At 47.4% G+C, this 25,640-nt stretch overlaps 1 pseudogene; it reads left to right on the forward strand.

Annotated features, from left to right (window-relative positions):
• The window catches only part of LOC147748340 (vomeronasal type-2 receptor 26-like), a 240,085-nt pseudogene that overhangs the window by 99,061 nt on the left and 115,384 nt on the right, over nt 1-25,640 (forward strand).

Consider the following 25,640-nt stretch of genomic DNA (forward strand, 5'->3'; position numbering starts at 1 on the left):
TCCACGTATGCCTCATTCTGCAGCACACATAGAACAAGGAAAACACCTCTTGTGATTGATTTTGTGCAGGAAGGCGCCCCTACCATGCCAATGCAAGCTCGAAAATCACAGGAAAATTTCATAATCAGCTCTGTTTATACACTTACTAAAGAGATCTCAAGTTTCCACGCCAAATTTCTCTTCGGACCAATAAATCTTTGCCAATGTGTTACAAAGGAGGGGGCGCTAGAGGGCGCATTGCAGCATGGCCGCACTGCCGTGAGGCTCCTGCAGCCCGGAGCTTTCATCCGTCTAGTTATCCTGCTGATCGTCACCATTCCCTACCCTGATCCTGGATTATCCCTTGGTGGGCTACCGACTACGCTCGGTCCAAATCCTGCGCCGATCGGAGGTTCCTGGCCGGAGTTAGAAGGTCCAGAAGATTCACCGCCGAGCACTCTGGAGGGCAGGCGCTCCGCGGCCCGGCGCCTCAGCCCACTTTAGTCCGCTGCTTCACATGTGGGTGGAGGCCCGATCCCCTCCCCCTCAGTGACTCTCCGTGACTGCCCGCCTGGACGCGGCCGGTGCCTGTCCTTGGAGCTCGTGACCGGTGGTGCAGGGTGTGCAGCGCCGTCGCAGGTGTCACCGAGGACTGTGGCGGAGGAGCTGCGGCGGGGGCTCCAATTTACCCCCTGATTTGAGAAACGGTCATTGCGCGGAGGGGAGTGGTGGGGCATACACGCCTGCTCGTACCCCCGTCTGTGGTGCTGTACTGACCGACTGGACTCTAACAGGTACGAGCGAGGTGGACTGCAGTCGGGGAAACGGCTTATATAAGACATTGCTAATCTCCCTGCTGGGAGGCCGTTCTTTCTTCCATTTGGCACCATTTTCGTTGCAGCGGTTGCTGTATGGCGGAGCCTGCCGTGCTGGATATTGCGGCGGGCTGCTCCACTGGTTGTGATAGCACTTGCCCCATCTGACTGCGCTGTCCACTGTTACCCCCTGCTGTGCTTCAATTGCCACACTGTCTTGGATTGTACTGCCCTGCTCCTTGTGGGACGACATCGGTGCTGATTCCTGCGCACTGTCCCTGTCGCACTTTGTAAGTGGCACTACCCTTACTACTCGATGGTGTGCTGTGGCGGGCCACTACTGTGTCCTATCGGGCTACCTTCGTCCGCTATCATGGTGGCTGCCCCTTGCCACGCCGGTGGCGACAGTGAGTTGTGACTGTTTGGGGGTGCTGGCGATACTCGCCTCTCTTTGCACATTACTGTGAGAACTGCTGCAAGCTGTGTGTGTATAATCATGGGGAAGCCGGACAATAAGCAACCTAAGCTCTCATTTGACTCTAGGGCTTCTAGGAGGGGCGCTCGCCTGGTACAGGAGGCAGGGAGCTCGCGATCCCCCCTCCGCCTGTCGCTGATGCTAGTCCGCAGCCCACTACCCCGGATTTCCAGCAGATGATGCAGGAGGTGTGGCAGGGCTTCGCCACCATTGTGGACAAAGTGGACAAACTATCCTCGCGCATGGACGCAGTGGTACAAAAACTTGATGTCCATGAGGAGCGCCTGACCACGGCGGAGCAGCGCATCTCGGATCATGACGACACTGCTGCCACTCATACCACTCAGTTGGCGAGGATGGACAATATCCTGAGGGTAATAGCTGCCAAGAATGAGGAGTTGGAGGCGAGAAGTCGGCGTAACAACATTCGCGTGGTAGGTGTGCCGGAGACGACGAATGTTGGGAAAATGAAGACGTATGTGTAAAGACTACTGGTTGGTGCGGTTGGAGCGGAAGCCTTTTCCACGCAGTTTATTGTGGAGCGGGCACACCGATCCCTTGGGCCGCGGCCGGCCTCTGGCGCGGCACCGCGTCCTATCATTGCGCGCCTCCTGAACTATCGGGATCGTGACGCTGCTCTTCGTGCGGCTCGCACTACCCGCTCACTTTCCTTTGAGGGGGTCAATTTCACCATATATCCGGACTTCACCCCCATGGTGCAGTAGCAGCGACGCAAATTCCTGGCGGTTAAGAAAAAGCTTAGGGACCTGCAGGTGGACTACGCCTTGCTATACCCTGCGAAGCTGAGGGTGACTCATCAGGCGAAGCAGACTTTCTTCACGAATCCGCAGCAGGCGGAAGACTTTGTGAAGCGTCTCAGGAGGGAGCGGGCTGCTGCTGGACGCCAGGATGAGATGGGACAGAATGGCCACCAATCGGCGGGAGAGGAGGAGGACGCCTGACCAGGTTTCTAGTAGGCATGAGCGAATTTTGCGGATCTCGCGTTCGCGAATTTTGCGGATTTGCGGATTCGCAATCCGCAAAATCCGCGAATTCCCGCGAATTTGCGGATTTTTTTTTTTTTTGTGTTCGCCCGTGTTTCTGCCAGTTCGCGAGGGTTTTGTACACTTTCGCAAATTGCGAACTTACCTGTCGGGTCGCAAGTTTCGCGAACTTGTTGTTTCTACGTGTCCAGCCTGTTTGGGACACTCTTCTTCATCACTGCCACTCTCTGTCACCACTGCCACTCTCTGACTACTCATGCCACCCTCTGGACCACCCATGCCACCCTCTGTTTCATCACCACACCCTCTGGTTGTCCAGTGTACATTATTTTCGGCAAAGCAAAGCACACCTTCCCTGCCTCAAGTGACCTGAATTAATTTGGGGCTGATTCATGTGTCACAGAATATTTTTTTAGCTGGCACCTGCTTCCTTAGTGCGCCCTGATTAGTGATCTTTTGCACTTGCTAAGTGCTTTCATTGTTGCAAAATTAGTTACAACACCTGCCCTGCCCCAACTGACAATAATGAATTAGGGGCTGATTAATGGATTTTAACTTCCAGCCTGGCTCCTGCTTGTCTCCCTTAGCTGTAATTCAGGACCTTTGTGGCATATGTGTAACTATTCTGAGGTTCAGAGCAGGGTCACATAATAGTTTCAACTGGCAACTGAACTCTGGAGGGGCCCCTCAGGAAGCACTCCAGGAAATGGCTACTAATGATGAGCCTGAACTTTTGAACCTGGTAAGTAGTTACTTTCAGTTTTGCTAAGATCGTATTTCTGCAATTTTGCACTTATTCGCGGGGCGCGAACTCACGCGAACAGTGCGAGCAGTGCGAGCAAAATCCGCTGCTCGCGGATTTGCGGATTTTGCGGGAAATTCGCAAATCTCGCGGATTGCGGATTTCCCGAAAATCCGCAAAATCCGCGAGCGGAACGGATTTTCCGCCCACGCCTAGTTTCTAGCAGCGGGAAGGGTATGCTGCACACTTTGCACTGATACTTATATGTCTGCCCTTAGAGTCTGGGTTTCCACAGGCATGTACTGTTGAGGGCGGTTGGGTGGATCGCCGGTCTACTCCGAGCGTCCGCTAGTTGAGACTGTTATGGAGGCGATGGTTGGTGATAATTCTTTGCTCCGGGCACCCACTCCCGCACTGTGCCTGGTTCGGATCTTCGCCCTGCGGCTGGAGGATCGGCATAGTGTGAGAGGGTGGTGAAGTGCACCTCTAGTGGGCACCCCCACCGGGAATACCCCACCATTGTTAAAAGTTTTTTTTTTTGTTTGTGCGACTGACTTTCTGGATGGTTGGATGGATGAATGGAGTGTGGGGAAGGGGGGTCGTAGGGGGTCCTGACAGTTCGGGGTTGGTCAGGTGGGCGGGGGGAGGAGGGAATGCGATGGTAGTTTCTCTTTCACTTGCTGATTGTGCTGGATGCGCGTTGATTTCTGGGTGTACAGCGTGCCTGTTGCACGGTTGTTATTGTTTGGATCTGGGAGGGGGGGGTTTGGTTCTGTGGATGGAAGACGGCATGGATGAATGTGGTGTGCGTTACGCGGGGTGGACGATGTATGCAGCGGTTACGGTCCACTGCCTTTGCTCGGGAACTGTGCCTGGTGCAGGGTTTCAGCATTCCCTCTCGCACATTCCTCATGAGTGATGTCAGTCGAGATGTTAGATAGGATATCGATTTTGTCTTGGAATGTGCGTGGGCTTAATAATGCCAGGAAATGTCGTAATGTACTACACTATCTGGATCGACATGCTATACAGGTGGCATTACTGCAGGAAACGCATCTGCGCCAGGCGCCTGCACATGCGTTCGGAGGGAGGTGGGCCACAGTGAGGAAATTTTCGTCGTACTCCTCTTACGCGCGAGGGGTTGCTATACTGATCAAGAAATCACTTACCTTCCAGGAGTTGGGATCACGCATAGACTCAGACGGGAGATATGTGCTGTTGTGGGGGAGGATTGGGCAGATCACTGTGCTTTTTGTGAATTGTTATGCACCGAATGTTGATACACCTGCTTTTTTTCTTGCACTATGGGGCCATATTCTTGAGATAGAAGCCTCGCCAATTGTATGGGGGGGGGATTTCAATCTGGCAATGCGGGCTCTTGAGGACAGGTCGGAGGGGGGCTCTCAGTACAATGTCCAAGCCAGAGATGTCTTGCGGGGCATTGTGGAGGAGGCAGGCTTGATTGATAGTTGGTGATATGTACACCCCACTGTTAAGGAGGGCACGCATTTCACAGCACAGGCCCGTACCTGGGCGAGATTGGACTATATCTTCCTCTCCAGGGGACTTGTAGCGGGGTTACATGGTGTGACACACCTCCCCAGGACATACTCAGACCACTGTCCAGTCAGGGTTGTATTATCGGTGCCTGGACTGCACAGAACGCGGCCACCTTGGAGACTTTTCCCCTCTGCCCTGTTGGATCCCATCTTTAAGGCGGAGCTAGGTGAGGAAGTGGAGGCTTTTTTCCCGAGGAATAGGGGTTCTGTAGAAAGTGTGGAAGTGATATGGGAGGCATTTAAAGTTACAATCCGGGGGTCACAATCTCCAAGAGCTGTGGGGTACTCAGGACTATTGTTCGTACGATTGCAGGCTTAGAGGCTGATCTACAACAACTGGAGCGTGGGTTGCTGGATGGCCCTGACCCTGACCTCATGCAACAGTTTAGGGGTAAACTCTCAGAGTACGAGGAGGAGGTGGCCAGGGAGGCGAAGCATAGGGGGAAATACTGGATGGCTAGAAGGTACTGTGAAGGTGAAAGGCCAGGGAAGGTGCTTGCCGCACTTACGAGACATTAGAGGCATAGTTCAGATGTGTTGGAATTGGTCTTGCCTGATGGCACGCGCTGTAGGGACACGAAGGAAATTCAGGACACGTTTATACATCATTACACACACTTATACACTTCCCAGCAATCAGGAGACGTGAGGTATGGGGGGTTTCTGGACGAGCTGTCGCTCTGTTGGCTATCCGACGATCATAGGGCTTTTCTGGGTAGACCTCTGGAAGTGGATGAAATCAGAAGTGCCATTATGTCTCTTAATAATGGCAAGGCTACGGGACTGGATGGTCTCCCCGCCGAATTCTATAAATGTTACATGGATATTATGGCTCCGGTGCTCCGGGAGGTGTTCGAGGAATCCCTTGAGGTGGGGAAACTGCCGGGGTCTATGAGAGAAGTTGCTATCACCTCGTTGCTCAAACCTGGAAAGGATCCCCTAGACGTGGGGTCCTATAGGCCTCTTTCATTGCTTAATTGCGATGTTAAAATTTTGGCTAAAGTATTGGCGACGCGTCTCTCTGAGCTTATGCCCGTTATGGTCTTACCTGACCAGTCGGGATTTGTGCCTGGCCGGGCAACATCTCATAATCTTCGAACATTATTCTCCTTGATTCCGACCATAGCTCCAGAGCTCCCGGTGGCTGCTGTTTTTTTAGACGCTACAAAAGCGTTTGACTCAGTGGAATGGGGTTACTTGGTAGACGTTTTATGCAGAATGGGCTTTCCTCGGATATTTATCTCATGGGTCAAATTGCTTTACACCGACCCGGTGGCAAGGGTGGTTGTGAATGGTGTGCTGTCCTCCCCTTTTCCGATCACGAGGGGGACCAGGCAGGGGTGTCCTCTCTCTCCCCTCCTGTTTGCCATTGCCATAGAGCCTCTTGCATGTAGGGTTCGACAATTACATCAACAGAGTGCGTTTAATTGTTTTCAGCGACAAATTGGGATATCTCTGTACGCGGATGATGTTACACTTTATGTGAAAGATCCGCAGTTGAATCTTAATGCGATTCTGCGTGAGTTTGTTGCCTTTGGCGGTGTTTCTGGAGTGCATATCAATTGGCAGAAATCCCAATTCTTTCCGCTCACTGCAGCGGTTCATCGTTTCCCACTTGACTACCCTCTGGAGTGGTGTGACTCGGAGCTACAATATCTTGGTATTGTTGTAGCTTTGCACAAGGAGGAGACGATCAGGCTTAATTACGGCGTCGCTATAACTAAGCTAGCAGATAACATAACGAGATGGATGTCTTTGCCACTGTCCATGGCGGGTAGGGCATCTCTGATAAAAATGATGGTGTTACCCAGCTTCCTGTACTTGTTTCAGAATATTCCATATCACCCTGGGGCGTACTTTTTCACACGTCTCCGCTCGGAGCTGCTTCGACTGTTTTGGTGGGGCAAACAGCCGCGAGTGGCATGGTCTACATTGACGTTGCCTTATGTCAATGGGGGCTTTGACGTCCCTGATTTTGAACTATATTATGTTAGCGCCCAGGCACACTACGCCTACCACTGGATGCGTCCCACACCGTTTATGCCTCAGGTGGCTGCTGAACAGTGGGTTGCTCATCCTCTCCCATTGGAGGGCATGGTACTGGGGAATTTTGGGGACATAGACACTCACCAGACGACGGTGACGTGTACGATTGATGCCTGGAAATGAGTCGCAAGGGCGCTGGATCTTACATTCCTCTACTCACCTGCATTACCTCTGGTGTATCACCCTGCTCTGTCTTTGCTGCAGGAGGCGGGGTTCCAACGCCTGTGCAAACGTCTTGTGATACTTACTTGGGGGGACCTTTTTCGTGAGGGCACCTTCCGCACCCTTGAGCAATTCTTTGGTGGTGAAGAATACTCCCCACTGGAAATGTTCTATTATGTCCGGCTACGACAAGGCCTGAAGTCGCTGCTACCTGACTTCCCCAGGGAGCCGGGCGTGGCTTTACCGCTTCACGTGATGTTACTCTCGGATGGGCGTCATTTGGTGTCTAGGCTGTATGGTGCCATCAGGAAACAGGGGGTTGCGTTGCCTGGTCGGGTACGTGAACAGTGGAATGCTGAGCTCGGAATTTCTATCTCTGATGACCAGTGGGCATACTGTTGTGGTGTGACTGCCAATATCTCCTCTAGCTGCCGCTTAAAAATCATACACTATAAATTCATACAACGATTCTCAGACAGGTTGGAGGGGGGATTGCTGTGATTTTTAATAGGGAATTTAATTGTGATTTCCAAACGGTTAATATCCCAGGATGCGAAGCAGCATTTTTTAAAATTGCACTGAACCCTAATTTTACCTTCTCTGGTTTTTTAATTTATCGTCCTCCTGGAGGCAGTAACGCTTGGGCTATGAATTTGGCCAACGTCATCTCACCTTACTTTCTGAATGCCCAAAATCTGACCATACTGGGTGATTTAAATCTCCATTTGGAGGACACATCAAATAGCATGGTTGTCAACCTTCTGGAAGATTTGAATACTCTTAGCATGACACTGCGGAATGAGGGTCCCACTCACCAAGCTGGCCATTTGCTGGACCCCATAATATCCAACTTACAGGAACTAAAATGGTTGAAAACCGACCCCATCTGTTGGTCGGACAATTTCTTAACCCTTTTTAGCATTACCCCTACTGACCCTAAGCCATCACTCTCTGCTCGGCCCCCAATTCTCATGAGAAATTGGAAAAGGTTAGACCTATCCGAGTTGCAGAGTGCACTAAAGATTCACCCCCCCGTCTTGGGCACCGATATGGAAACGATTGCGCGTGAAGCCCATACCTGGCTGGAGAGAGCAGTCGATATCTGTTTGCCCGCTACTAAGTGCAGAGGCAACGTCCATCGTCCGCCAGCCCCTTGGTACAATGATGAATTACAATTAGAAAAAACCAAGTGTAAGGCATTAGAGCGGAAGTGGCGCAAACATTACGATCCTTTAAAAAAGGAAATTTATCGTAGTGCCAGAAATCTCTATCATAGAGCCTGCACTAGAGCCAAGGCTTGTTACATAACTGAGACTATTAACACAGCCGCAAACAAAGCACGGACTCTTTTTAACACTGTTAAGGAACTGGCCGGAGCAAATTCTATGGCTGCCGCACCTCCCCTGACCCCTCAAAAATGTCAAAATCTTGCCACGTATTTTGTGGAAAAGATAGAGAAGATTATTGCCAATATTAATCCTCTGATGAGGGACGACGGGGAAGTTCCGTCCCCACTTCTGGCAAATCAAATAGGACCACGGCTTGACTCTTGGCCACTCATTTCTTTGGACATCTTGAAATCTTTAGCTGCGTCCATTAAATCAGGCTCTCCCTGTGATCCTCTCCCCATCAACATCCTGAGGCAGCTGGACGACCCAGCTCTAGGGATTATTGTTGATACATTAAATGCCTCCATCCATCTGGCAACTGTTCCAGCGGCCTGGAAGCATGCCATGGTCAGCCCTCTATTGAAAAAGCCGGCGGCTGATCCTGAGGTGCTGGCCAACTACCGCCCAATTTCCCTGCTACCTGCGTTCTCTAAGATTTTAGAGAAGCACATTCACGGTGTACTCTCAATGTACACGGAGAACTATAATCTTCTCCATTTTACTCAGTCAGGTTTTAGGGCCGGCCATTCCACCGAGTCCGCCCTCTTGGGAGTCACCGAAAAGATTAGGGGACTTTTGGATGAGGGGCAAACAGTTGCTCTTGTCCTACTTGATCTTAGTGCAGCCTTCGACACCATCTCACATAACAGACTACTTGCTAGGCTGAGTGATGATGGTGTCGGAGGGAAAGCGCTTGACTGGATCGCGTCCTACCTGAGCAACCGGACGTTTCAGATCTCGTCCTCGCAAGCTCAGTCAGACACCTTTCTGTCTCCACATGGCGTGCCTCAAGGCTCAATCTTGAGCCCGCTGTTTTTTAATCTGTATCTCCGCCCACTCGCCGATCTAGCTGAGCGAGTCGGTCTAGAACTTATGTCTTATGCGGATGATTCGCAGATTATTTTTTCCCTCACCAACGCAAAGCCTTCATCCCCCTCTGCGTTGAAATCAGGCCTTCAGGAAGTCTTCAGCTGGATGTCCACTAATCAGCTGAAGCTTAACGGGGAGAAGACGGAGATTCTTATCCTAGGGAAAAAGAGAGATCTATGGCAGGATACCCATTGGCCATCCTCCCTGGGTGCTTTCCCCTGCCCGGCCACTCAAGTCAGAAACTTAGGGGTATGCATTGATGACTCGTTATCAATGAAACAGCAGGCAAACAAAGTAGCTGGTACGTGCTTCACCATCTTGAAATGGTTACGGAAGATCATCTGGATGCTACCTATGGATACCCAGAAGACCGTAGTCAATGCACTGATTACATCTAGGCTTGACTACGGTAACATCCTATACCTGGGCTCCAATTTAGCTGTGATTAGGCGGCTCCAACTGGTCCAAAATTCCGCCGCCAGGCTGCTTTGTAAGATCCCTAGGACTGCCAGAATATCAAAGCACCTTAAGGACCTTCACTGGCTTAGGGTTGAGAACCGAGTCCGGTTCAAAGCATTGACCTACATGTTTAGGATCAAGGCAGGGACTGCACCAAAGTACCTGCAGAATCTGGTTAGGCCCTATGTTCCTGAACGAAACCTCCGCTCCTCAAATGGAGCCAACTTTGTGGTTCCCAGATTTAAACTGGCCCGTATGGGGGGAAAGTCTTTCTCCCATCTGGGACCAGTTCTTTGGAACTCTTTGCCTTTAGCCCTGCGTAAGGAGGTAAACCTCGCCAGTTTTAAGAAAGGTGTAAAAACTTGGCTCTTTGATAAATAATTGCAGGCTTCTAATAGGTTGTTTTCTGCGTTTTCGGTGTTTTTCTCAGCTCTCACATCCTTTGCGCCGGGAAACCCTTTGTGGGTATCTGTGCGCATTATAAGTGCAAAAAATAAAAAATAAAAATATTCTATTACACTCCAGCTAGGAAACTCAGGTTCCAGTTAGCGGAAGACGATAGATGTGCTCGTTGTCATGCGCCGGGTGCCGATTTTCTTCACTTGGCGTGGGAGTGTGGGGCCATTTCAGAGTACTGGGTGCAGGTTCATGACGCCCTTCAGGTCATGACTGAGGATGGGGTATTATTCGACCCTATGGTCCTATTATTAGGATATACCAAGGAAGTGCCGGCACTCTATCGTAGATTTGTGGATGTGGTTTTACTGCTGGCGAAACGGCGTGTGGCCTGTTGCTGGGGGCGGGGCAGGGTACCGCAGTTCGGGGACTGGCTGAAGGATGTCCTTTATTGTCAAGACCAATATAATATATACGCAGAAATGATGCCTGTACGCTGTAGGCCTAAGGACTTTTGGAGCCCACTGCAGGTGTACCTACTTACCAGGGCTGTGCAGGATTCTGATTCGGACAGTGCAGATCGGGTTGGGGTGGGTTGACGGGGTTCCGTTTGATGGGACTACACGTCTGTCTATCATATGCCATATGACACAGTGATCGGGAAGATCTCTTTGTACTACTGCTTGTTTACTTGCATGGGTTACGCTGTATGATCATTGGGGGGGAGGCGGGGATTCACTGCCCTCTCCTCTGTGGTGCTGCTTAGGATGCCTTGACTCAGGGACTGATGAACTGTGAGTGTACGCCCATTGTGCTGATGCTAATCTCCTTCCTGTAGGGGTGTATGTTTGGTATCCATTACTGATGTACTTATATGTTATGTACAGCTGTGTTGCACCTCATGTATTTGCTGATATCGTGACCCCATTCCTGCCTGCCTTGTTCCCCGCCTGGACTTGACGCCTGAACTTTCCATGTACGCTGCTGCATTGCACTATATCTGAATCTTTATATGCTTTGTTTCTCTTTTTCTGGTATGCTTTGTATATGCGTCACTACTGTCTTTAACTTGTCTTTCAATACAATAAAAAGGTTTTAAAAAAAAAACGTGTTACAAAGGAGCACAACTCAAGCACATTTTCAAATAAGTCATCAACCTATAGCATTTAATGTTCAGTCAACAGTCAGTTTGATGCTGTTTTAAAATCTTTATTTGCCTTATTAGGAGATTAGTCAATATTTTTGGTCTTTATTCTAGTAAGTAAGATAAGTCTGTTTACAGAAATATCAAGAGAATATCGGTTAGAAACAGCCTACATACAAATAAGAGCTTTTCAATGAAGGTAATAGACCCTATTCTAACGAAAAGGAACTAACCTAGTCAAAACCCATGAAGAGTCCCTTTTGGGCAAGAGTAAGAGAATCTTGGAGCAATAGGCAAATATCTGTAAGAAGTTGAACTTCCTATAAAAGGGCAGCTCAGGGAAAACTATCCAACAACAGAAGCAACTGCAAACTTATACGCGAAGAAAATCAGAGCATTAGCTATGAGTTTGCATTATGGGTATGGCAGGGGAGATGTGAATAGAATCCAAGACATTAACTCTCAGCCTAGGTCACGTACTTTATATAAAGGCAGAAAACATGTTCCAAACTTCCCACTGTCCAATAGGAATGGATCTTCCTACGGTCTGTCTTCTTTTCTCTTGTTTCCCACTGTGAACATTCACGCCGACAACTTGTATTTCTTAAATTGCTACAACGTATTACTACAAGTTACATCAACTAAGTTTTTCATGAGAACCTTTGCAAGCCTACTCTGTTAGCTGTTTAGTTGATCTTTTGTGTAACTATTGTCTTCTCTCTAAACAAAACATTAATGTCTAGTATGCCCTGGTTAGAGCATAAGAAACACTCTATAGCAAATGTTTTCTTTCATTAATATACTGGTTCATTATAAGCATGTGGAGGAAGCTATTTAAATGGAACAAAGTCATATGGTGTGAGGTAAGAAGAAACACATTTTACAGCAACAGCGCATTTCTCAAAAAGGTCAAGTTCTGCAGCTCAATTCATTAAATCAGCATTTTACTAAAAGCATTAATTTTATTAAATGAACTAATAAAGAAGATTTGGGCTTAGTAGTGAGGGAATGATAGAAATGGGAGCCTACTATAAAAACAAATGAGCAGTATTTTCGTTTCATGTGCATTTAATAAAAACACATTTTCCTAACCTCTAAATTAGCATGCATTTTCTATGGTAATGTAAAGGCACAATTCTACATTGTCCTAAGGCTAATTTTATGTAATTTTTTTCAATTTCTGCACCAACAACTTCGACATCCATGCACCACGGTGCAAGGGTGCCTGTGTTGGCACTCGGCACCAAATTGTGTGCCGGGACAGGCAGAATTGACAGAAATACACTGTATCTAGTAAATACAGTGCATTCCTGCCATGTCAAATTGGTGTGGGGCAACAGTGCAAAATGACTTGTGGTGCTACCCTCTGCCAATTGTTTGTAAATACCCCCCACTGTGTTTACCACTGTCAAGTATGCCGACTTTGTGCATAAAAACTGGACTTATTGTACTACAGGCGTACATTGTAAATGGCCAATGGCACACCAGTATCCAAGGCTCCTAAATGTTAGGAGCATCACTGCTTGCCTTTAATTGTCAGAACTCCGTTCAGAGGGCCATAGGGGGCAAGCAGGAACTACTGGGCCCAACCCTGTGTGTTGAGGCCTTTTACTGCTGATGTCCCAGGCCAGAACTGATGTGAATACTGAGCAAATGGGCCAAGTAGCCTTTTCAGCATTTGACCCTCAATTGTGTGTGGGTCGAGCAGTTGTATCGGGGGGGGGGGGGGGGGGGAAAGGAGGTAGAAACAGATGGGTGTACACAGGCTCACAACTCAAAATATGTGCAGCAGCAATCAATGGTTGTCCAGTCAAATACCTGCTTTTATGAAATAAGGATTACATTTACAGCAACGCAAAGTTAAATACGACATTCACAAGCAATTTGCACAGTCCCCCGAGGTGAGGCTGTAGTGTTTTAATGGTGGCTCCCTGAGTCCCAGTTCCCTCTTGCTAGTGGTACTGATTATTCCCCATTCACTAAAGGTGACATTCAAGTTAAGCCCCACTATTAGTCCTAGTCTCAGGTGTCCCCACTCCGACTCTTTATTAAACTCCAACTTCCAACTGCACCTCATTATCGGAATCTATCTGCGAAACTCTTGATGCGGGTGGCAGGGCTGCCCTGGTCCTGCTGGACCTATCAGCAGCATTGGATACAGTCCCCCACTCCCTGCTACTGACCCGTCTTCGGACTCTTGGAGTGGATGGCCCAGCCTGGAATTGGTTTAAATCATAACTGGTGGACAGATCCCAAAACATTTGGATCCCGCATTTTGCAGCTTCACCCCATGCACTGGATACTAGGGTCCCTCAGGGCTCAATACTGAGCCCTCTTTTGTTCATTATCTACATGTCTCCCCTTATTCAATTAGCCGAAGATCTTTGGGCCAAAGTAATCTCATATGCAGATGACACACAGCTGCTCGTTTCTTGGTACAAAGATAGTGAGCCTAACTGTACTAATGCTAAGGTCTGCCTCTGCAATTTTTTATTGGTTGGCAGAGGCACAACTAAAATGCAACGCAGACAAGACAGAGATTCTTCTTTTTGGTAACTGTGCCTCTCAGCTCTGGCATTTATTCTGGCCAGGTGAGTTCCCCATGCCTTCTCCCCATGGCGGTCTGGTAAAAAACCGGGGCGTATGGTCCTCAGATCAAAAGGCTATCAGGCGTATGTTTCGGTATCCTGAAATTTCTTTAAAATTTTCTTCCACTGCTCCCCATTAACACCAGGAAAACTGTCATCCAAGCATTGATTACTTCAGGCAATGATTATGCCAATGCTCTTTACATCGGTCTGCCCGCCTACCTGCTTAATAAACTTTATGTGATCCACAATGCCATGCTAGACTATTACTTAACCTCCCCAAGCGGGCAAATGTCAGGATACATCTTTGTGATCTGCACTGTTACCAGTGGGTGCAAGGGTGAAGTTTAAGTTCACTAAGCTTAATTTGGCCCTGGCCTGGCCTACCTTCAATTCGGATTTGGTTTCTACTCTCCTACCAGGCAGCTTCGTTCTTCTAACAAGCTCCTGATGAATGTTCCAAGGGCCCTCAAACAGAGGTCCAGTGGTAGCTCCCTGTCTCATCTGGGTGCAATGGTCTGAAATCAGCTTCAGGTGAAACTTTGACCTGTCCTTGCTCCGAGCATATTTAGGAAGATGCTGAAGACTTTTCTCTTCAGATAAGTTCTCCTGAGCTGTCAGTCTACTTCCTAGATACGTGCCAGAACACTCCTTGAGGTAGCTGTGCATGTTATAAGTGCCAATAACATAACATAACATAACATTATAAGGTGGGCAAGTTCTCATGGGCCGTCTGGCCCATAAATCAGCCTTACCCGCACCAGCCGGGCCTGCACAACTAGAGTCTCTGACCACAACTGTCTCTAGTGACTTTCTCACATGCACCCCTGGAGGGGCAGTGGTCAGGTGTCTTCGATGCTTCTCCGATGCAGGTAGGTTTCATGAGATCCTCCCATGGAGAGAGGGGGGAGCTGATCTTCAGAAGAAGCTTGTGACTATGGCGGCCTACTCCTCATGACTATGGTCTGGACCGGACCATACTCCTTGTTTTGTCTCAGTGTCATGTCATCCGGTATCTGTCCTGCAGCCTTAGCACTCTTGGCATGAGTAACCTCTGGGCCCTACATTCAAGCCAACAATAGTTTAAGAGGCTAGCAAAACTCAGTGTGAAATTACTTTCTTCAGCAGAAGACAGGGCCAGTCTTTCGGCATGGAGTCACGGTTGAATGACCCTTCGCACTTATCCACAATTGAAACCTCAGAGCTACCTAACGACTACCTTCAATGCATGTACTAAGCTCCAGTTCTTAAGGCTGAGAATTGGGGTGATTCCTATGAACTGCCATCTCCCTAAATGGAAAAGAGACCGTGCTCAGAAAACGTACCGGCTCAGCGGTCAACATAGGGAAGACATACTACACGTGCTATGCTTGTGCCCTAATCTCCTAGCGGATAGAAGAACCCTATTACGAAGGGGCTGGATCGATAAGGATGTTAGCTCTTGCAGAGGAACAGTGCTGGCCTGCTTCAACCCCGGGAACACAATGCTAAACTGCGCCATAGTCAGGTTCATGGACCTGCTAGAGGAGGTGAGACGCGCTTTGGACTTTCAGCCTGGGACCTAGTCCTCTTGCCTATTTGTACTCCATCCTTACTTGTGACACGGCCTAGATCATGAGCAGCTTTAAAAAAAAAGGAGGGGAGGCGCGCATAGGCTAGTCGGCTTGGGACTTAAATCTCTAGTATATTGAGATTGCCATCTCCTTGTCTGAAGACAATCAATCGAAAGCTAAGGACAGTGCATTTGGAACAGAGTTTTATATATCATGATGACGGCTGACTTTTAATTGTATGAAAAGTTTTTAATCATATTCCTATTTTATATACAGTAATAACTTTCTACATTGTAGATTGTGGCAAGGGTTTTTACAAACCACGCAATAACGTTATATATATAATGGAACGTCAATCGGGGTCACAGTCCTCACTCTGTACATGTGCTGTGGCCCAATCGCCACAGCAGCAATCATCGCGGCGGCCTGTCCTGGCGTACGTAGTCACCAACTTAACTCTGCAGACAATCTACATCTGATGAGCATGGCAGCATTCTTCACAATGGCCCCACCTGTCATACAGGGTAAATGACTTGAAACCTACACCCGGCAACAATACGTTTGAGGCAGCAACGTTCAGGTCTCACTTCATGACCACACTCCTCTGGCATATGAGGGGTTGTCAACTACCGCAGTGGAACTTTAAATAAGAGAGCCTGTAGGCTTCACTCCAGTGACACAGGTAAAAACACTTGTTCAAGCCTACTGATCACTACATGATATGCTGCCACCATTGTGCTTGTGCTGCTTGACTCCTGGCAAAGGCAGTAGTCTTTCAGCACTTTGAGGGTAGTGCTTTTGGCCCCCCATCAGCTCTGAAAAGGCCACAATCTGTGAGACAGGCCTATGCCATGGCGAACACGCATGATCATGTTCACCCATGACAACAAAAACCAGCATCAAGGATCCAGACATCATTACATTTGGGGCACTCAGGGCAGAAGTACAGGTCCATCACCATGCAAGGGACTTTTCGGTCCTCACACCTTATATGTGCTATGTCAATGTCAAAAATGTGTTTGTCATTTGCTTTGTTTTTTCATGTTATGTTTAAATCACACTGTATGGTTTTCATAGGAAATCAGTGATCATCGGAGATGCATGCTTAAATTGATCTGCACCACTGAGAATTGATCTGGGTGCACTCCACTCTATTGTTTCATAGCTCACCCTGGACTATTACACACTAAGAAGAACAATATGTACACCTATTACAGAGCGTGAAGAACAATTTTCACACCTGTCTTAACACTACAGAAAAATAAATAATACAACCTGAACTTTACTTAAGACAGGCAAAGACTAAAATGGTATTTTGAAAAAACTTAAAAAACTGATTATTCAGATAGTAGCTGTTCTCCTACTCAATGGCGGCTGCAGGGGGGGGGGGAGACATGATATAAAAATGCAAAATTAACTTACTTTTTTAGCCGCTGCCACACGTCTCTCCTCAGTCCTCACAGAGCACCGGAAGCACCCAGTCACTCAGACTCTCCCAGCCAATCACGATGCTGCAGGAGCAGAAATAGCCACCCAGGCAGTAACTGGGAGGCTGGGCATGTTTTCCACTGGGCTGTGCAACACAGCCCAGTGGAGAACATGCTAACTGCGCATGACTGTTTGGCTGGCCCCAAGCCATCATACGCACATAGGGAGGGAGTGTAAACGACTCCTCATCCCTCTGACTTGGGAGAGCCCAGTCCCATGTGAGCTGGCTGGAGTCGGAGTCCTGCAAAGAAAAATAAAATGATAACAACTTCTTGTTATCATCATGTTATTTTTCTTTTGCACTGCTCAATGAGTTAAGGGTCGATGCTCCTCCATCTTAGCGGAGGAGCCACCACTGCTCCTACTGCTCTGGGCTGCTTTATGTTGCTGGATCACTGGAGTTAGACCTTCAGTGCCAGGACACTTCGGTTGAAGTAGCTATGCACCATATAAACTTTTTTATTATATTTATTTATTGCTAAGCGAGTCACCTCCCAACAAGTGTCAGCTTGGGTCCCCGTGGCACAGTGATAGCAGGACACACTTCTGGCCGTAGCAGGCCTCTTTGACTCATCTTTTGAAAAATTACAATAGCAATGGATGGAAATTATTGTGTTTTTTGCTGCACCGTACTATGGCAAGTCCAAGTTATGGTATGCTCCTAAAGACTATGTTTATGCTGTGGAGTGCTTAAACTGCTCCATTTGGTATTCATACCATGATAGTGTATTCCATGTCATGTTTTGTGATGCACACTTACAAAGCACTGAATATAACCAGCGAATGGCCCAGGGTTCTGGCTAGCTTGCTGTCAGTTTCCCACGAAGAATGCGTAGATTATTTGACCTTTTCATTTTCATTTCACAGGTGATCAGTCTCACGAGGAACCTTACGTTCTTATATAAGAGTTGTATCTACTTTAATTTCTAACAGTGTTGTTGTTATCAAGACTAGAATACTTTAAATTAAGAAACTGTTTCTCTTATGTCTTCATGTCATTGTTTAGCTTAATAAATATATGAAGACCGTTCACTTTAACACCACTGGCGGGGATGAGATGTTCTTTGATGAAACCGGCAGCATTCCAAGTCAGTATGACATCCTGAACTGTGTAGTACGGGAAGGCGGGGCAGTGACCTGCAGTACAGTTGGACGCTCGTTCATGTCGAAGGGGGAACAGCATCTTCTGGTGAACGACAGCGCCATCCACTGGCATCCTTACTACTCACAGCAGGTACTTTCAGAGCACTTTGGCAGAATGAAATTCGTTCATTTATTCAGTGGTCTTTGTCACATGTGAACTGCCAGTAACAATATACTTGCAGATGGATGGATGCTCAGTTAACTGTGCATATGAATAGCAGTATTCAGAAAGAATGCCTGAGAGATCAATTCTGAAATGAAATTTTACTGTAACATTTTTTTATCAAGGTTAGAAAAAATGTAATACAGTTACAAAAAACTATTAAAGAGATGTAACCAATGAAAAGATGAAAGTAAAATTCAGTCACCTTGATAATAATACACATTCTTAACCATGATAACAATGCATCACTGCCATGTAAAGGAACCACCCCTTAACTTGTTTTATATACAATTGCATCCTTTTTTTTCAAAGACCTATAGTGACATGTTGGGGAAATTATACAAACAAATGTGTATATCTCAGGAAATGCACTTAGTGCTATTTCGAGAGAAAAATTGAATGGAAAAACATACTGTTATAAAGACGCCTGGAACAGGTAGGTGAAGAATAAGTAGCCTTTATTACGGCCTCCCCTGAGGAACCTCTAACACGTCGCGCTCAAGCCCAGCGACCAAGAACTCTGCCTGTCAGGCTGCCTTGTCAACATTCTAAATTGCTTGCCTGGTACCCCTTGTTTGAAAAAAAAAATGTCAACATTCTAAGGCAGCCTCTGGCTGAACTGTAGAAACTTTCCAATGAGTGAAAAGGGGAGGGGCAGAGAGAGAGAGGGAGGGAGAGACCACAGAAGGCAAGTGGAATACCATAGTGCAAACTGTAGAGAGACTCCCGGGCTTCTCTATACTTTGTAACAGCTTTAACATGCATCCCCACACCCCCAGGGTGGGCTCGCTCCGGGGTATATAATAAAGAGGCGGAAGACCGCTCGGGGTCTTTCCGGCAGCCTGCAACACAGTGTACCTGCTGCCTTTGTGTCTTCTGTTCTGCCCACGTGCGAGGCCCAGTCCTCGCACTCCACATTGGCGACGAGGCCAGTACCGACCTCGCGTGTGCCCTGCCCTGCCACCTGCCAGGAGCGTCGGCTCGCCTCTGGCGCCTGAGCATCGGTGCGCCGCTTGCGCTGGACGAAGATCAACGCGGAGCCCACCCGCTCTGGTGGGAGGCCTGCCGGCATCACAGCGCTGCTTGCGCGATGGTTTGAGGCCCACCCACGCGTCTCCCCCGAGGGAGCGCCTTCCGCTGGCGGGACTCGCGCGCGCGCCGAACAGGTGAGTGAGTCATCGGCAGCCCCGCCCGTGCCGTACATCCGCGGCCTGCACGGCCCACACACAGCGTGCTTGCATCGAGGCACACGGCCCCTCCCCCCCCAGGCGTGCAGCACACACACGCGCAGCCTCTGAAGGGGAGGGGTGAAGCAGAGCGACGTTGCACGTCGGCTCCGTACTCCCTCCTGTTTGCCCGGTCATCCCCAGTCGGCGTGGGACGCTTCCCTTCAGTTTTTTCAACGCTAGACACGGCAAACAAGCATTGGCCAATACAAGAGCGTGTAAGACAGTACACACAAGTGGCTCTGGAAATCTCTGAAGCGGTACTTTGGAAGGGAACTGCTATACAGCACCACATTGCTCTGACCCAGTCCCACCTGCACTACCTGTCTGGAGCCACACATGCCCGCGGAACGCCATTCAGAATAGCCGGTACAATATCACGGAGGGGGGAACAAGACGTGGCCTACTGTTTCCCAGGAGGCTGCAGCACCTCCCGTGAAGGAGAGCATGATGACAGACCCAGCGCCAGGAGCTGCAGCGCCCGTGCTGCCACCACCTGGCCCCGCATGACCCACCCAGAACCTCGCCACAGGCACAGGCCCCCAAGTAACCAGCCATGCACACACAGGCGTTGCACCTCTTCCCCCATTCAGCGAATCGGCTGACCCAGCGACAGCTGCGCCGAGGTGGAAAGCGTGGCTCGGAAGACTTAACCTCTACTTCAAGGGAACCCACGAAACAGATGGAACAGTCAAGAGGTCCCTCCTCATCTTGTATGGAGGCCCCGAAATATATGACCTTTTTGAGACACTCCCTGACACCGGACGGGAGGACGACTACGAGGCCGCGGTCGACGCCCCCAACGCCCATTTTGACCCCCAACTGAACAATGATTTCGAGAAGTTCAAGTTCAAGAGGGCATGGCAAACAGAGTCTGAATCGGTTGACATGTACTACGCCAGGCTACGCCGGCTGGCCAGCAGCTGCCCGTTCTTCAATCCGAGAGAGGAGATAAGAGACCAAATCATCGTGGGGTGTCAATCAAAACTGCTGAGGAAGCTCATTCTCAGACAGCCTGGGATTACACTAGATGAAAACTTTTCTCCTTGTTGCACCTCCCTAAAGCCACCCTTTGATGCATTCCTAGGTTTACGACTTCTCGTAACTCTGGGAATGCTTCAGATATCATGGGTGTTGGTGGGAACACCAATAGCAACACCCATTGAACCCCCCTTTCATGCAGTGTTCTGCATGAAATAGGCACGTATTTACAAAAGTAAAGAGCTTTACATGGACTTGTAAATATGCTGCGGCACACTGTGCCAATGGAAACTCAGGAAGGTGACGCACGAGCAGCGCAAAAGTGCAGCGCCCTTCAAATTAGAGTTGGGAAGCAATCAACCAGGTTTCCTTGTTGAGGGCCATTTCTATACTGCTTTTTGCTCAGCCTTCCATCACTCCCTGTCTTTACAAGAAACGGTATGTCCATATCCACTCCAAGTGGAGTGATGCAAGGTCATTGTTAACATCACATTCATTTAACTTCAATACAAAGGAGATCTGGTCAGTTCTTAAAGCAGTAGTGCACAAAGGGAGTCACTGTTCCTTGTAGAGGATGAAAGCGGAAAAAACTTTTGTCGCGTGCTACTCTATCTGTTGGGGATAGTGTGTCCTCATCATAATGCTCTCACACACCCCGAAAGAGGTCATGCTTCATCATTTGGGCTTTCTTCCTCGTCAGGCCAGCGCTGCAATGCACTACGGGTCCCCCGAAGGGTCTCTTTATCGGAGATCTTTTGATGAGAAGCCGTTTGAGTGCATGGGTGTGAGTGACAGTGAAGTCTAAAGTGTTGTGTTAAAAAATGACTGGAAGGAGAGTAGATACTTTTTATTAGGGTGATCTCTCTGTCATTGTGAAAACAAAGTGTGTGGTGCTGCTCTAGGGGATATTATCTCCCTCTGCAGCTGGGTATATGTACCTAATGGACATATATAACGGTCAACATGTTTTGCGCTGTATGTGGCCTAAGAAGGAGAACCAAAGCGCTTCTTCAGGACCACAGGAAGGTCAATTTTAGTATCAGTAGCGGCCTGAACTAACTAGTGCCACCAGGTTTTTTAGAAGGGAGTAACGTTTCTGAAAAGAGAAAAAGTATGGGGCAAAAGTATTGTAGCGTTCCTATCTTGTCATGAAAGGTTATATTGTCCGCGCCATCATTGGAGGGCTTGGTGCGCCTTGCCCTAAGCGTGAGTATTATTGCTAAAGGTTGGCATAAGTACTTGTATAATAACAGCGGTGTGAATAATTAAAACGATTTTTCTCAGCATAGTGACAGACATACAAAAATAGGTATAAGATCAATGATTAGATTGTGCCAGTTTAGTTCTTAATCCATATATTTTACTGGGTTGTTCATACAGTACCTTTAGGTAAAGTATCTAGGTTGATGCTACTCTATGAAGAGGCTCATTCATGAAGTAAGTATATGATCCATAGCTGTCTGGGTAAATAATGCCGCAAAATAGGCCCCACAATTGACGGCAAACCTTTAGACACTGTTGTTTTGTTTTTTACAAAATACATCATGTTTCTCACTCCTTGGTATCAGCGTCAGGACCTCATGAGATCAATGAGGGCACTCGGGAACTGTGAAATTAGAGAAGGAAAAATAAAATACTGTTAAGATTCCGCTGTAGTAATCAATAAAGTTTGTTGTTGAGAAGTAAAAACACATTGTTTTGAAAAAGAAAACTTGGTAGCAGTTATACAGAGTCCAGAAACAAACCACGCATGCTAAAGGGATTTCCCTTTACAGTTAGGGGGATTCAAAATTGCACCGAGTTCTCAGGCTTTGTTATGATTTTATGGTTTTGGAGGCCTAAGGAGAATGGCACAGAGCTCTGGTTGCACGTAAGCGGCTTCATAGCGCCTGGCTCATCTGGTCAGAAAAGTTCTAAGTGGTTGAGTGAACTTATGCATACAGCCTGACCTTTCTCACATGTTCAGCAGGTTTGACAGTAAAGAGAGAGTACATATATTACTGAGGCTTTGTTTTAAGAAACAAATATTTACAGGCTGAGCGCTAGTAAAAACCTGAGAGATGATTCCTTGCATACTGAAAGGGTTTTCCTTTCTATTTTTACCCATGTAGTATCAGGGCTGATCCACCTGCGTGCCTCTCCCTATCTCCGCCGGTAATGGGAAGGTTGGCCGCTGTCCCTTATATAGCGGAAGTGTGTTCAATCAGTGAGTTAATTACGCGTTAATGGGAGAGTGTGTGACGTGATGCGTCGGCGCCATCTTGTTTTGGAGTGTTTGAGTGAACAAAGTTCTTGAAATTTATTGTTATCAAGATATTGTTAACAGCGGGTGTCCTATAATTAATTTTTGATTTTACTAAATGTGATTGTTGGTGGTTAGAGTAGTAAAGACTTACTAGTGGATCTAAGTAGATAGGTTTATATAGCACAGGCGCCACCTTCAGTAGAGTAGGTGGCCGGTCGATGGTTTGACCATGGGTGCCATCTTGGAGTGATATTGTGATATGTTATCACTCACTATATGTGAAGCCCCATTTCTAGTACTCTACATATACAGTTTCATCCTCAACCAGAAGGTCTGGGCTGGCGTGTATTCTGGAAAAAAGATATATGTGTGTTTGTGTTTACACATAATTATGGTAACTTTATCTGTAGAATTGGGACAAAAGAGGTTGATGGTGATGTGGTCCTTAGGCTACACTACCTCAATCCACAGTATTTTGTCAGTTAGACCAAGGGTATTGGTATGTAGGCAATAAACATATCTTTTTGAAATATTGTCCTATTATGAGGGATTGGACTCTATGACAGTCCAGGTCATTTGATCTGGTGTATGTCCTGTGTCGATGTAGTGTCTGCTCATTTTAGTGGTGTTTTTCTTGCACCATATATTACTTCTGTGTTCATTCACTCTCATCCTCACGGCTCTGGTTGTCATTCCTATGTACAGGAGGTTGCAAGGACATTTTACAATGTACACACAGTTTTTAGTATTATAGTTTGTATGTTTTCTCTGTGTCCACTCCTGGTTGTTTAGTTGTAGAGTTGTGGTATGTGTTGTTAGGGGGCAAATATTGCAGGTTCCGTATGGGTAATGCCCTTTGATTTTAGGGAGGTCCCACAGTGTCCTTTTGTTGTCCGGTTCTTTACCCTGTGGTCTTGTGTGCATGACCATGTCTTTAATATTCTGTGTAAGTCTGAAGGCGTATCTTGGGCGCTCCAGGTGCATCCCTCCTGTATGCAGGATGTTCGTGTGTTTTAGTAGGATTTTCTTTTCTTGATTTGATTGTGATGTGTAGGTTGTCTCACATTAAATTGTCTCATCCTTTGGTTTTTTAAGAGTTTCTAGTAATGCTTACCAGTGATTGTTGTGTGCACGTTTCTGCGCATTCTTTATGAATATCCACTGGTAGTTCCTCTGTTCCAGGTTATTGCCTAGTTCTGCATCTTTTGTTTCACAATCCGTGGTATTGCTGCAGCTTCTTCTGAGCCTCAGAAATTGTCCAAATGGAAGATTCTGTCTCAAGGCTTTTGTGTGATGGCTGTTGTAGGTTAGTAAACTGCTTTGGTCTGTAGGTTTTTGTATGTTTTGGTGAGAAGTTTTCCATCTTGTAGGATGATTAGTAGGCCCAGGAAAGGGATCTCTTCACTTGAGGAGGTCAGTGTGAATTTTAGGAAAGGATCCGGTTCGTTATTCCAGGTGTAGAATTCAGTGCAGCGTTCTTTTGTACCTGTCCATAACATCAGTATGTCATCTATATAACGTTTCCACTCTTTAATTTCTGGTTTAAAGGGGTTGGAAACTTGTAGGATGTGTTCTGCCTCAAAATGGGCCATGTATAGGCATGCTAAGCTCGGCACGAAAGTGCTGCCCATACAAGTTCTGTGGATTTGTTGGTAGTGTTGATCTTGGAATTTAAAGAAGTTATTCTTTAGGGCTAGTTCTGCGCATTCCAAAATAAAATTTACTGGTTGTGGTGTGGCCAAGTCGTGGTGCCTTTGACTTTCTTCAACTACTCTCAGTGTAGCTTCTTGTGAAATGTTGGTATATAACGATTCCACATCGAGGGTCACTAGTAGGGTGATTTCCTCCGGTCCCCTAATGTGCTCAATTAGGTTGATGGTTTCTTTTGTGTCTTTGAGGTACGACAGCGTCGCTTGTACTAATGTTCGTAGGAAGTGGTCACAGTATTGGCTGAGCGGTTCAAGGATAGAGTTAATCCCAGACACTATTGGTCTTCCAGGTGGGGGTATGAGTAAGATGTTTTTGTGGATTTTTGGCAAGATGTAGAAGTATGGGGTCGTAGGTTTAGAGTTTAATAGGAATTCTGCTTCATTCTTGCTTATCCATCCATTTGTTTGTGCTTCAGTTACTGAGATGGTGATTCTTCTTGTAAGGGAATCTGTGGGATCTGTGTCTATTTTATTATAGTATCTGTTGTCTGCCAGTTGTCTGTGGCATTCATTTTAGCAATGGTCAGTGTTGAGAATGACGATTGCTCCGCCTTTGTCTGCAGGTTTTATTGTAATTGTCTGATCACTGTTGAGATCTTGAAGGGCTTTCCTCTCTCTTGTAGGTATGTCGTTATAAACTTTCTTCACTTGTAAACCGTTCATGTCTCGTAATACCGCCTTTTCATAGGTCAGTATCTCAGTGTTGGTCATTGTAGTGGTAGGCGTGAATTCTGATGGGTTCCGTAGGCCTGTGTCTGCCATAGTCATGTCTGTCTTATTCGTGTCCAGCGTCTGGAAAAAGGATCTTAGACGTAATTTCCGGAAGCAGGTGTGTAGTTCACCAGCGAGTCTAAACGGATCCTCTCTGGGAGTAGGGACAAAGCCTTGTCCTCTCTGTAGGACTGATTCTTCTGTTGGTGTTAGGGTCCTGTTTGACAGGTTAACCACAGATTTTTCTTGGTTTTGCCTTGTCCTGCAGTGTTCCTCGTCCTCCGACCATTGCACATGTCTTTGCTCGTTTTTTCGCCTGCCTCTTCCTCTGCTCCTACCTCTTTTCCAAAAAGGAGGGCATTGTTGTGGTTGGTAGAATGGGTGAGGTGGCGGTGGACCATGGTAGCCAGGATACCATGGTGGTGGTGCTACTGGGTAGCTTGGCATTGGGTAATTGATCATCGGTGGAGTTTGTAGGATTCCTGGACCGCCTTGATTGTTCTTCCACCTACCATTGCTGGAATTGCTACATGATCTATTTGGTCTGGCGGAGGTAGCTGATCCATCGTCAGATGATGTGTCAGTGATGTTAGTCATGTCATCCTCCTTCATGTATGGATATATCTTGTCTCGCTCAAAGTTCTTGATATCTTTCTGTAGTTTCATTATTTTCTTCTGTAGAAGGTATTCTTTATGATCATTCATTTCTGAATTGATCTCAGCAAGTCATGCTTTCCATGCAGATTTGCTGTTTGTTGTCCTCAATGCATTTTCTGCAATAGTTATCTTTATTA

Source organism: Lissotriton vulgaris, chromosome 1_1 (assembly GCF_964263255.1).
Source record: "Lissotriton vulgaris chromosome 1_1, aLisVul1.2, whole genome shotgun sequence".
NCBI classification, from domain to species: Eukaryota; Metazoa; Chordata; class Amphibia; order Caudata; family Salamandridae; genus Lissotriton; species Lissotriton vulgaris.